Genomic DNA, 11,648 nt, shown 5'->3' with positions numbered 1-11,648 from the left:
GGAAAAAGTGGGAGGTGGGGGAAGTGGGCATATAGGAATCCCTCATCAAGTTTTTATGTATCATTTTATATACGCTAAGTATCTTAAAAAAGTAAATCAAAAAAATAAGCATGGTCCATGGTTAATTAGCTACCGTCTTGAACAGAAAAATATATCTCTGGCATGTTGTAAATGAATAAAAATTTAAAGGTACAGTAGAAACCATTAAAGAGCCTTGAAGTTGGAAATGCTGTCTAGTTGCAGCCAAAGAAGGAAAAATTGGTATTTGTATATTTTTAAATCTCCATAGAACAAAGCCTTTTTAAATAAGGGAAATAATATCTGAAAATGCCTGCAGCTACCACAAACAAAAGAAAATTTGCTCATGGCTAAAGAACACATGAAATTGATAAGACCCACAATCGGCTAGAAAAGTGGGCAACTCTTCAGAGCGAAAAAATCTAAAAATGGCTCTTAGGCATACAAAACTCAACCATAAGCACTTGGGAGAGAAGTGCATTTATGTCATCCTGACATAGTGAGCATATCACACTATGTGGTGGCTCCAAATGAACAAAGATCTCCATGTTTGATTATACTGTGGTGATGAGGACCCAGTGTAAGCAGGAGGGTCCTCGCAAGGGGAAGAGGGAGAGTCAGAGAAGGAGAAGTGACAGAGAGATTTGAAGATGCTGTGCTGCTGCTTCTGAAGGAGAATGTAGGGTCTAAGAGCCAAGGAATGCAGGAGGCCTTTAGACAGTGGAAAAGACAAATGGATTCTCCTTCTGAGACTCCAGAGACAATGCACCCCTGATCAAGCCACGTGTTGTGTTTCATTACACTAAATTTGTGATCATGTTATAGCAGCAACAGGAAACTAATACAAGGTGCATCACCTTCTCCAATCCAACTACAAGTGCGTGTCGGACAACAACTCAGTCAGGGCCAAATCATGAAATCTTTACTATTCTCACATCTCCTGAAACGCTTTTCTTTTTTTTAAAGATTTATTTTATTTATTTCTCTTCCCTTTCCCCCATTGTCTGCTCTGTGTCCATTCACTGTGTGTTCTTCTTCGTCCATTTGCATTGTCAGGCAGCACTGGGAAACTGAGTCTTTTGTTGTTGTGTGTGAAAAAGCTTTTTCACGTGGGGAGTCTCTCTTTGCAGGGCACACCCCTAGGATGTGGGGCACCCCTATGTGGGCATGGCAGGGCACTCCTTGCACACATCTGCACTGCATGTGGGCCAGCTCACCACACGGGTCAGGAGGCCCTGGATATTGAACCCTGGACCTCCCAGGTGGTAGGCAGATGCTCTATCAGTTGTGCCACATCTACTTCCCTCCTGAAACTCTTGGCAAAACCTAAACAGTCTCATGACCTGGGAGCTGTGTGCCTTAGGAAGGAGCAGCCTTGTTTGTGGGATCGCAGGCACATGATCGGAGTGAACCCCACCTAAGAACATCATCTCCCACAGAGCCCTCGGGGAGGGACTGAGTCCCGCGGTCCTGGAGCTTGGATGGGGCTGGAGGTGAAGGGGTAAGAGGAGGGCTTGCCTGCTGGGTCAGGAGGGACATTTGCCCTAAGGCTGGAGGGAGCCATGGTGAGTTCTGGATAGGGAGAGCCCTGGAGCCTCTGAGCTGGACGTTCACGTGTTGAAAGGAGGCTTGTCTCAGTGAAATCCACCTTGGAAGGTTACTGGAAGTACAGGACTGGAGTTCTCCTGGCTGGGTCCTGAATTCTGGTCCTTCCTCATGTGGGTCACTCTAACAGTCTCTCACTGAACCCCCCCACCCACCCAGGGTTGAAGATGGCCCCAGGGCTGGCCTTTGGAATGAGGGGAAACCCCGTGGTGGGGCTGAACAGCCTGGATCCAGGACCTGAAGACAGGCAAGTCCTTTTGAGAAGGTCAACATGACAGGCGGGCCTCCAGGGTCTGGGTGGAACAGTGCAGGGGGCTCAGGAGGTGGGGGCTGAGAAGGGGCCACACCCATGATGTGCCCAATGCCCGTGGCTGCTCCTTCAGTGTCCATCTTTGTGTGGACATCAGTTGGCCCTGTTTTCCTTGATCCTGAGCCCTGAGCTGTGAGCTCAGAGGGGCAAGTGCTGAGAGCTGTGCAGGGTCCCCTGGTCCTGGGGCAGCCAAGCGCTCTCCTGGGTGGGCCAGGCTCTGGGAACATGTTAACACGGCCCCACCCCTTTTGCCCCCCCAACTCCTTACTGCCAGAGTGTAGGGGTGGAAGTGGGGCAAATTAGAGATAATACTTCACAGTGTGAGCTAGAGGAAAACAGAGTTTCAGGTGAATTAATTTCATTCCTGTGAGTAGAAATGAACCAAATGAGAGGAAGGGTCCTCTTTATTCAAATTATTTCCAAGTAATCCATGGCGGGTCACAGGCTCCTTCACTTTCCTGGAAGTCCCCCAATCCCAGAGGGGTGGGTGGGGAGGATTTTGTCCTGGCTGAGCCTGAGCTCAGGGAGGCCTCTCTGGGTCTCCAGGAGTCCAGGAGGCACCTGCCCCCACCCCGAGCACACAGCGGCTCCCCAGGCTCAGAGCTGCACCTCGGGCACAGGCTCAGCTCCTTCCCAGGCTCTGTGGTCTCACGTGGCCCCTCCCCTTGGCTGCCCAAGTTTTTTGGGGAAAGTATGGAGCAACTTCTGCTTTGGGGTTGATCTGACAATAAATATTTGTGTCACAGTTTAGAAGTTCCTGAAAAAGGAAAGAAGAGGCCTCTGAGCACCTTGTAACCTTCTCAGAACCAGGTGTTGCTTCTCCCAGGCTCTGGCCCCAGCTGGGTCTTCTCTGAGGATTCTGCTCCCACGTCCCTCCCTCCTGGGTCCCCACCCCTTCCCCCCCATTGCTGCTGTAAGCACAGCCAGGTGGGGGTGGGGAGGTCCTGGGCATCGCCCAGCTCACCTCATAGACAGGAACGGCTGCCCTGGAGTCATGCAGGGGGATCTGGGAGAGGGGAGAGAGCATATGTCAGGGGACAGGCAGGGGTGGAAGTGAGCCTAGGGCTGGAGTCTGAAGGTTATTGCTCTGCCCGGCCACAGGTCGGTGCCCTGGATCTGCTTTCAACACTTCTTGCCAGGACGGACACCTCTGTCCCTAAGGGCCAGTCTCCAAGCCTGGAACACAGCACCCGTCCCTTCCGGCTGCATCTCACCCTCATGCTTGTTGACCCAGGGCCCCTGGCTGATGCTCCCAGGCCTACTCTGTGCCCTGTGCTGGACTCCAGGTTTCTCCCACAGGGTGGGCTCAGGGCATGGTGCTCCCTGCCCAGCTCCTGGACAGATAGGAATAAACTTGACCTGTCCGGAGGGCAGGGGTCTGGGCTGTGAGTCATTTCCCTGCCCGAGTCTCTGTAGGTGGGATCCTGAGCTCAGAGGATGGGGAGGGGAGAGGCTTACCGTAGAGTCGGGATTGTGGGGGCAGCCGTGACCTGGGGAGCAGAGACCAGAGTGAGCACCAGGTGTGTGAGCAGAGCAGGGCCCCTCCTCCAGGTGTGGGGGGTCCTCAGCTCCAGGAGACACAGTCCTGGGAGAGCATCTCCTGGGAGACTCACAGCCATCTTAGGGTCAAAGGAGTAGGTGAGCCCAGGAGGTGATCCTGAACCAGGCCCCACAGTCTGGGCTGACACAGCAGCCTGGAGCGCCCCGTGGGAGGACTTTATGCTGCTGAGACACCCCTGAAGCCCCCGCAGGCCCGAGGCCCCGAGGAGCGACTGAGGGAATGGACACTGGGGGCAGCCTGGGTGCCCAGCCACTCCCAGCCACACCTGCACTCACCTGGGGGGCACGCCGGGGGCCGGGGCTCCCTGAGGTCTTCCTGGCTTCTGGCCCTAGGGAAGGTCAGGCTCAGGTATGCAGCATGTGGGGAAGGTGACAGCTCTGGTGTCAGAGCAGAGGGCAAAGGGGGCCCGTTCAGAGCAGCGATGGATCCCTCCTTTCTCCATCTCTGCCCCAGGGAGGGGGCCAGGGTCTAGAGAGGGGAGCTGAGGAAAGACCTAGAAGCCATGTCTGCATATCTGCCTGGGTTCAGAGAGGGACCCTCAGGCAGTGTCGCCCAGGAGGGTGTTGACATGGAGGGACCCAGAGCACAGGAGAGGAACCGACAGCCAGAGTGACCTGAGGGGAGGTTGGGCCTCAGGGAGCCCGTAGCACCTGGTGCAGGACACCAGGGACCTCAGTGTGTCCTGGACCCTCGGGGACCGTGGCGCCCCTGCGGCTGCAGACCCTCCCTCAGCCAGGGCAGTGGAAATGCACCAACGGGCCCATCCCCGCATCTCCATCCCCCTTGACGAGAGGTGTGAGGACAGCCCAGGACGAAGCTACCCACGGCCAGGACCCCCATCTGCACCGTCTGGGCCTGGAGCTGCACATCAGGGGTGTGACCTTGGCCATCGACCTCAGATCCTGAGGCTTCAGCAGATCTATGGTGCCGGGACCCTGGGCCCTCCATGCACACCTCCCGCCCTCACCACTCCCCCGGTTCCCTCTTCTCACCCGTCTCCCCTGTGGCCTCCTTCCCCAGGAGCTCTCTTCCCTCTGAGCCCTGATGGGGAGTGAGACCCATGGCTTGGGAGCTCAGGGCTGAGGAGGAAGGAGCCGGGGAGGAGGGGGCGGCCTCCAGGGGGCCAAGGCTCAGGAGCGGCAGGGGCAGGGCCCCTCTCACAGAGAGTCGTCCCTCCCTGCTCCACACAGCATTGCTGCCCCGGTAGATTCAGGCCCTGGGACGCCCACCGTACCCTGCAGAGTCCCTGCGCAGCAGGAACCACCCCAGGACTGCAGTCAGCGCCAGCCCAGCCAGGACCCCCATCATGATGCCTGCGATGGCCCCGGCAGAAGCACCATCTGCAGGGACAGAAAGGGAGACTGAGGCCTGACTTTCTCCCTCAGGGCTTGGACCCCCCTCTCAGGACTAGCCTGGGCCTCCCCTCCCCAAGCAGGTGCCCCTGGGAGCATCTCTGTGAGGGGAGGGTGCAGCCCTGTGGGCAGCAGTCCTTTCCTGGTCAATGCCAGCCTTGGGTGGGTCTCAGCCCTGGGTCTTCTCCCTGCAGGAAACCCAGAGGCCCTGATTCCCAAATGACCCTGCATAGAGAAACCCGAGGTGCACTGAGTGGGTGGCATCTGTGGTAGGGACGGGAACCCCCTTCCAGATCCTCCCTGACCCTCAGCGGATCTCCCTCATCCAGGTCTAGGCTTGAACCTCATCACTCCAAATTCGCCAACAGCCCTCTTGGGGCAGGAGCCTGGGGAGGGGTACACTATGAGCAGCTGTGCCTCCATCACCGCATGGGTGTCCTCCTGTCTAATCTGGAGCCACTGCCCCCCATGCCCACCCACTGGAGGAGGGAGCTGTGGTTCCCAGGAGTGGATCGTGCTCCAGGTGCAGAGTGCAGTGCTCCCACTTCCTGCACAAGACACAGCGACCCTTGTGTGCGAGAAGGTGTTGGTTCCATGGCAGAGATAATGCAGCTGCGACCCACAGGGTGGGATCTGGAGGTGAAGGTGCCTTTTGGCCCTTAAATAATGTCAATGTCAGTGAAGGTTTTTATCACCTGTGGACTCAACACAAGACTTCCCAGGCCTTCCTACCTGAAATCTATTGACCATTCAAAAGAAATGTATAAAGCCAGTGCATCATAACAACTGTTGCAGACAAGACAAGTGTGATTTCAAGTTTAATAGCCTAGGGGATGGGATGAGAGGACACTCACTGTCCTTGCTCCACCTGAGGGGTTGCCTCTCACTGGAAGGGAACCCATTGGCACCCACACACTGACAATCCTCGGCACCCTCCATCCTCATTGGGTCTATGTTAAAGGTGAAGTTTCCCAGGAGGGCTCCACCCTCTCTGTGAGCTGCAGGCTCTGCCCGTTGATGAGCCACAGGGTGGAGGCTGTGAGGGAGGCCAGGACCGTGGAGCCCCTGCCTTCTGTGATGGACTTGCTGGTTGATGGAAGGCCCTGCCCTGGAGGCTGAGACTGACCAAGGGAATGGGCCTGGGAGCTCTCTCCTACTCAGAGCCCTCAGCCAGCTTCCAGGTCCCCAGTCAGCTCTTGAGGTGACTAGAGCACAGCTCAGACCTGCAGACAGTCACGTGTCTGTGTTCCCATGACCTGGGTAGGCAAGGGCTGCCCCTCCCAAGACAAGAAAGAGAGGCAGCTCCCTTGACAGGTCACCTGGCATCTCTGGGGAATCAGCCCTGAGAACTACTTCCAGCCACGGGGGCACCAACCCCCTCTGAAAGTAAAATTACCCTCCCTTGGAGTCTGATCTTCCTAGAGTTCTGTAATTTATGGAGAGCAGGCCCCTGTCCTTGCCTACAGTTCTGTGCACGTTGGGGAAGGCATCTCTCCAGCCCTGCTCAGCACTGCAGCAGGGTAGCTTTACACGCGTAGGGAAGGTACTTCCTGTTGTGCCATAAGTCATTACGGGATGAGGATGGTTCATCCAATCTCCACCACCTTCAGGCCCACAGAATTTCCACCTAAAAGTTTTCTCAATGTGAATAAGACAATTTGGCTGTGGATTGAACATCACAGTGAAGGAAATCTCTAGAGAGAAGTGGTCTCCATATTAATGAAAGGCTGGTACTCTTACCAGTGTCTGTGCATTATATCATTGGGGTGCTGCCCTTTCCCCCCAAGAGGTCTGTTATGGGTGCATCCACCTGTGTCTGTACATCCTGATCTGTGTCCTCTTCTGAACCATATGTGGCCAGTATCCACAGCGTTACATAGCTGTGACATTGTGCAGATGGTTCTGCCCTGGAACTCACTTCTTCCTATTTCCCCACTGCTTGACCCAAGTGAGGCTCAGGTGTCCACTGACTGCACTCGTGAGGGACTCCAGGACAAAGGCACATGTGTCCTTCCCCTGCCTTCCAGTCCAAGCATAGATTGTGTCAGACCATCAGGGTACAGAGGGCTGGGGGCAGAGCAGCGAGGCAGAGCTCTGTCCTGCTCATCTCCTCAGTGAGCTTGGTCAACCCCTCACCTGGGGAACAAGATTGTGAGTTTGCTTCAAAGGCTTGAATGTTCCTGTGGGACATGAAGTTTGGAAAAATCAGAAACAACAGAAAGGGACATGGTAGTGGCAAGAGGAAGCAACCTGACCTTGAGGGAGCTTTCCCTTCCCATCTATGGAGCCTCTTCCACTATGTGCGGGTTTCTGGGTTGAGAGAACCCCCTTCCCACATTCCAGATGGAACCACGATTTGCTTTGATTAACAAGAGAAGACAGGGTAGAGAGAATTTGGGATTTTCAGGTTTCTATTGAACACAGATTGAGAAAGAACGTCATCCAGGATTTTCTGGAAAAGCAGGCTCAGGGCTACTGGTCCAGGGGCCATGTACCGGAGACCGTATATTCCTGACTGTGGTCCTACTGAGGCCAGTGACATTGTTGTGGACATGGCAGGTGTAGGGTCCGCTGTCATGCACAGACACGTTGAGCATAAACAGCTCTTGTGTGTATTGCTGGGGCCTCCCATTGATAAGCCAAGAATATTGTGCAGGTGGGTTAGAGGCCTTGAGGCAGGAGAGGCTGAGGTTTGCCCCTGGAGGGTAACTGGAGCCAGGGGGGGAGATTGTGGGGGCGTCGGGACCATCTGGAGCAAAGAAAATAAGTCCACAGAGTGACATCATCAGGTGAAGGGGAAGCTCCTGGTCTGTGTCAGGGCCTCAGTGTCCTTCCAAACATGTCCCACGCCACCCTCATCCTTAAAGGTCCACACACCACAAGCCCCTGTGCTCACTGAGCCTGGTTCTGAGATCATTGACCTACTTCTCCCAGCACAGGTGCTGACCCCAAGGGTCTCAAGACAGGAGCAAACTCCCCTACTCATCCCTGGATATGCCTGGGAAGGAAGTCATGGGTGGCCTGGGTGTCCAGGGCTTGAGGGTCTGTGCACTTGGACCTGAGAGGACCAGTGTGGCCTGGCCCCTGGCAGCATGGATTTGGCAGCAGCCTGTGCCACCGAGGAACAGAAGTTACTCACAGAAAACCTTCAGGGTGAAGGGGTCACTGCGACGGGCACTCACTGGGTTCCTGGTCCAACACTCATAAGGTCCTGTGTCCTTCCTTGTGACATTGTGTATAGTGAGAGCCCTGTTGTCCAGGGACAGCTGCAGCCTGGCACTGTCTGGGAGGCTCTGATGGTTCATCGACCATCGGTAGGTTGTGTTCTGAGTCTTAGGTTCACAAGTTAAGCTCACGGAGCCCTGGCCCTCCACGAGGTCAGAGGTGCTGCTCCTGATGAAGGGTGTGGGTAATGCCGCTGTGGACAGCAGAGAGAAGGTGACCCTCTACGGTACATGGATCCTCCAAAGGCATCTTCCTATCAGTGTTGGCGTCTCTCGCCTCTCAGCCAACACTGAGTCTCTAAAAGATTAGAGCAGGTCTTCATGTTACTAGACACATGCTTGTCAGCCTGGGCACTCAGACCACATTAGGACCCCCTGCTCTCTGTCCAGGAGGGCACAGAGCCACTCCAGTGCTAAGTAAGGTGCAGCGTTAAGTTGGGGAGATGCACAATGGGAATCAGGGTCCCTGGCACCTCTCCTGGGCTCTGCAGTGACCAGATGGTGCCAGACCCACTTCGGCCTCCTCTCCTGATTGTGCATATGCGACTTCATGTCCTTGTAGTGAACACGTGGAAGGGCCACCAGGGTGGGGCCAGGCTCTGATTGTTGGCACAATAACTATTTCTTCACCTAACACTGAGTAATTCTCCACTTGGCCTCACTTCCCAGACTGAAATCTCTCCCTCCACGTTAGGAATAGTTATGAGGACAGGATCTGAATTAGATGCTGCTCTCTTGGTCCAGCGATGCCTAATTAGGCCATGTGGGGAAGAAAGGTCAAGGTTGTGGCTGCAGACAGACCAAGACTTTGAAATGCCCATCATGGCTTGTGGGACACCAGTTCAGAGACTACAGCATCCCCCAGTGCCTTGATTTCACCTCAATAAAACGTGAAAAATGATAACTGGTACGTGGTTTGCCACATTTTCTGTGAGTTAAGTTTGAAGTTCTCCCAATCCCCTGGCATAAAATTTACTTGGAGGAGCTGCAACAAACAGCACTTGTTATAATTTTGCTCCGTGGAGGGCTCCCTGGGCTGACCCCTGGTGGACAAGGAGCGTCTTCTCTCCCCTGTTCCTCCTCTGGGGACGCTGACCTTCCTGGGCCTCTCCCACGCTCCCCAGGACAGTCAGCTCACAGCTTGTGACCGTGTGTCTGGGCTCTCCCTGCTGGGTCTCAGGGAAGGCCTCAGCTCTGCCAGGGCCTGATGGAGCCCTTGGGGCTGAGCCCTGGTGCTGACCAGTTGCAGGGGCTTCGGGGCTCGGGCAGCTGGGAAATCCTTGCTCCAGTCAGACCTGCCCTTGGCCACACCAGGCCTGGACACAGGCTCCCCAGGTCACCTGGAGTCAGAAGCCCTGCACAGGGGTCTGGGAAGGGGCTTCCTGGGCTGAGCTCCTCCATGCGGATTCCAGGGGCCCCTCAGGGCAGTGCCCAGCTGAGTCCTACAAGGTTTCTCAGGGCCAAGTTCATGGGGAGGGACTCAGGGTGGGCCTGAGACCAACTCCGTCTGCAAGTGACCCCCCAGCAGGCTGGTCCTTTTCTCTGCAGCAAATGTCTGCAGAGTCTGGATTTGGGGAGGGAATTCTGATTTAATGCAATTTGTCTCCCCTGTGTGGATCCTGCCCTCCACACTCAAACCCCAACACAGGGAGGGAATGCAGAGGGGGTGTGGGCCCAGCAACGCATCGACCCATCCACCTCTCCCCCAACACACGGAGGTCACAGGTCACTCACGGTACACGCGGCTCTGTCAGAAGCTGCATCACCCTGAAGGTTTCTCTTTATGACTTGTAGGGTGTAGATTCCTGAGTCATTCTGGGTGACGTTCTGGAGCTGCAGGGATCCACTGGGGTATATGGTCTCTCGACCACTGTGGGCAGACCCTGGGGTTGTTAGTTGAGTGTCTATTACATATGCTAAAATGTTAGACTTGGGGTCCAACTTGTCCCCTTTGTACCAGTTGTAGCCATAAGGATTCTCTGGCTGATTGTGGACACGCAGAAGAACATCGCTGCCTTCAGCAGCATCTGCTGGCACAGATTCAATCGTGAGCTGGGCTGTGATGGGCCGGCTCCAGAAGATCAAAAGTGAGACTAGGTGGGAAGAGAGAAAATAAGTCAATCCTCGGGCATGTTCTGGGGTGGAGCGATGGCTCCTGGAGACTGAGCAGGTCTCTCCTCACCTCAGGCACCTGCTCACACCAGGGCTTGTCCTGGGGGCCTACCCTGCGGGCTCCTCTCCAGCCCCTCTCTCTTCCCCTCTCTGACCCCTCCCCGCCCTGTCTCCTCCAGGCGCCATCAGCACCTGACATCACATTTTCCTCAATTTGCTTGTCCTTCTTCATGCCCCATAAACGTTTGCTCCATGAGGGCTGGGGCTTGTCGTGTTCCCTGTTGACTCCCCAAAGCCTGAACACACTGTGCTGTGAGGGAAGGAGATAATGCATGTTCCCAGGGCTCTGCACGACTGGTGTTTATTTAGCAGTAAATATAAAGATCAATTCCAAGGTTCCTGGATGGGCATTGGTTGGTGTCCCTTGTCATTTTATTCTGTATTTGCCCTGTGACATAAATTGCCATTTTGCTCAAAACTCATGACTCAGTGACGACTAATTTGGGAAACTTTGAGCAATTGTGGTTTTCCTCCCTCTTGCCAATTGCTTTCACGTGATTTGGCTGTTGCCGAGAGCCCCCCTCCTCTCTCCTCCCCTCCCTTAAGACCCTGAACCACAGCCCTCTCTCCCCTCTCAGACCTAGCCCCCCCCAGGACACCTGGCCAGTCTTTGCTCTCCTTGCCCCCCACACTAGGGTCAGTCCCCTCTCACCTGTGAGCAGGAGCCCCTGCCAGGGGGTGCGCTTTCTGCGGGGAGGGCCTGAGGGGGGCTCCATGCGTCTCTGCTGCCTGCACTTTGCCTCCCTGTGTGGAGAAGATTCTGGCCCAGAGAAGCTGGAGACACAGCTGTTCCTGCCCCGCCGGCTGTGCGCCCTTCCTTCCTCTGCCCTGAGCCTCCTGGGGGGCAGGATTGCTTCCCCGGTCACGTGGTGGGGCGGGGTCTGCTCTGCCCTTGTCTCCTCCCCTCCCCTTGCAGCCGCCTCCGTGTCTCCCCTTCTTTCCCTTTCCTTCTGTGCAATTTCCTGTCCTTGGGAACCACCAGGGACTCAAACTCGGCTCTCTCCTTCCATGATTCTCCACCCCAAACATAGACATTCACACTTTTGCCTTTGGTTGTGTTGAGCCTAACCCAGCCTCAGTTTCCCTGTGTGTTTTCCTGGCTCCAGCTTGGCCCCTCTCATCCCATTGGGCTTTAAATTTTTAAGGAAGTGAAATGACCAGGAGACACCTCAGAAGTGCTGTTGCAGTAGATGCCCAGGTACATGTGTGCCCGCCAAGTGAGGCGCACCTGAGCCTCTGCACCTAACATGTTCTGAGCTGAGGGGGAAAAAACTGGCTATTTGATCACACTTTGCAGCAGGGCTGTGGGGGCCCTGAACACCGAGTGGGCCCCACCCCCACCTGCACTGCCCCCCTGCTCCTTTGTGGACTCTCCTGGGCCCTCAGCACTAGGGGGTCATTTCACT

At 55.5% G+C, this 11,648-nt stretch overlaps 1 pseudogene; it reads right to left on the bottom strand.

Moving 5' to 3' along the window:
- Positions 1–2,335: 2,335 nt before the first annotated feature.
- Positions 2,336–11,047, bottom strand: LOC131274165 (cell adhesion molecule CEACAM6-like; annotated as a pseudogene).
- Positions 11,048–11,648: the final 601 nt, after the last annotated feature.

The sequence above is a fragment of the Dasypus novemcinctus genome, chromosome 18, assembly GCF_030445035.2.
Source record: "Dasypus novemcinctus isolate mDasNov1 chromosome 18, mDasNov1.1.hap2, whole genome shotgun sequence".
Taxonomy (NCBI): Eukaryota; Metazoa; Chordata; class Mammalia; order Cingulata; family Dasypodidae; genus Dasypus; species Dasypus novemcinctus.
This window is presented reverse-complemented; position numbering and strand designations above follow the sequence as displayed.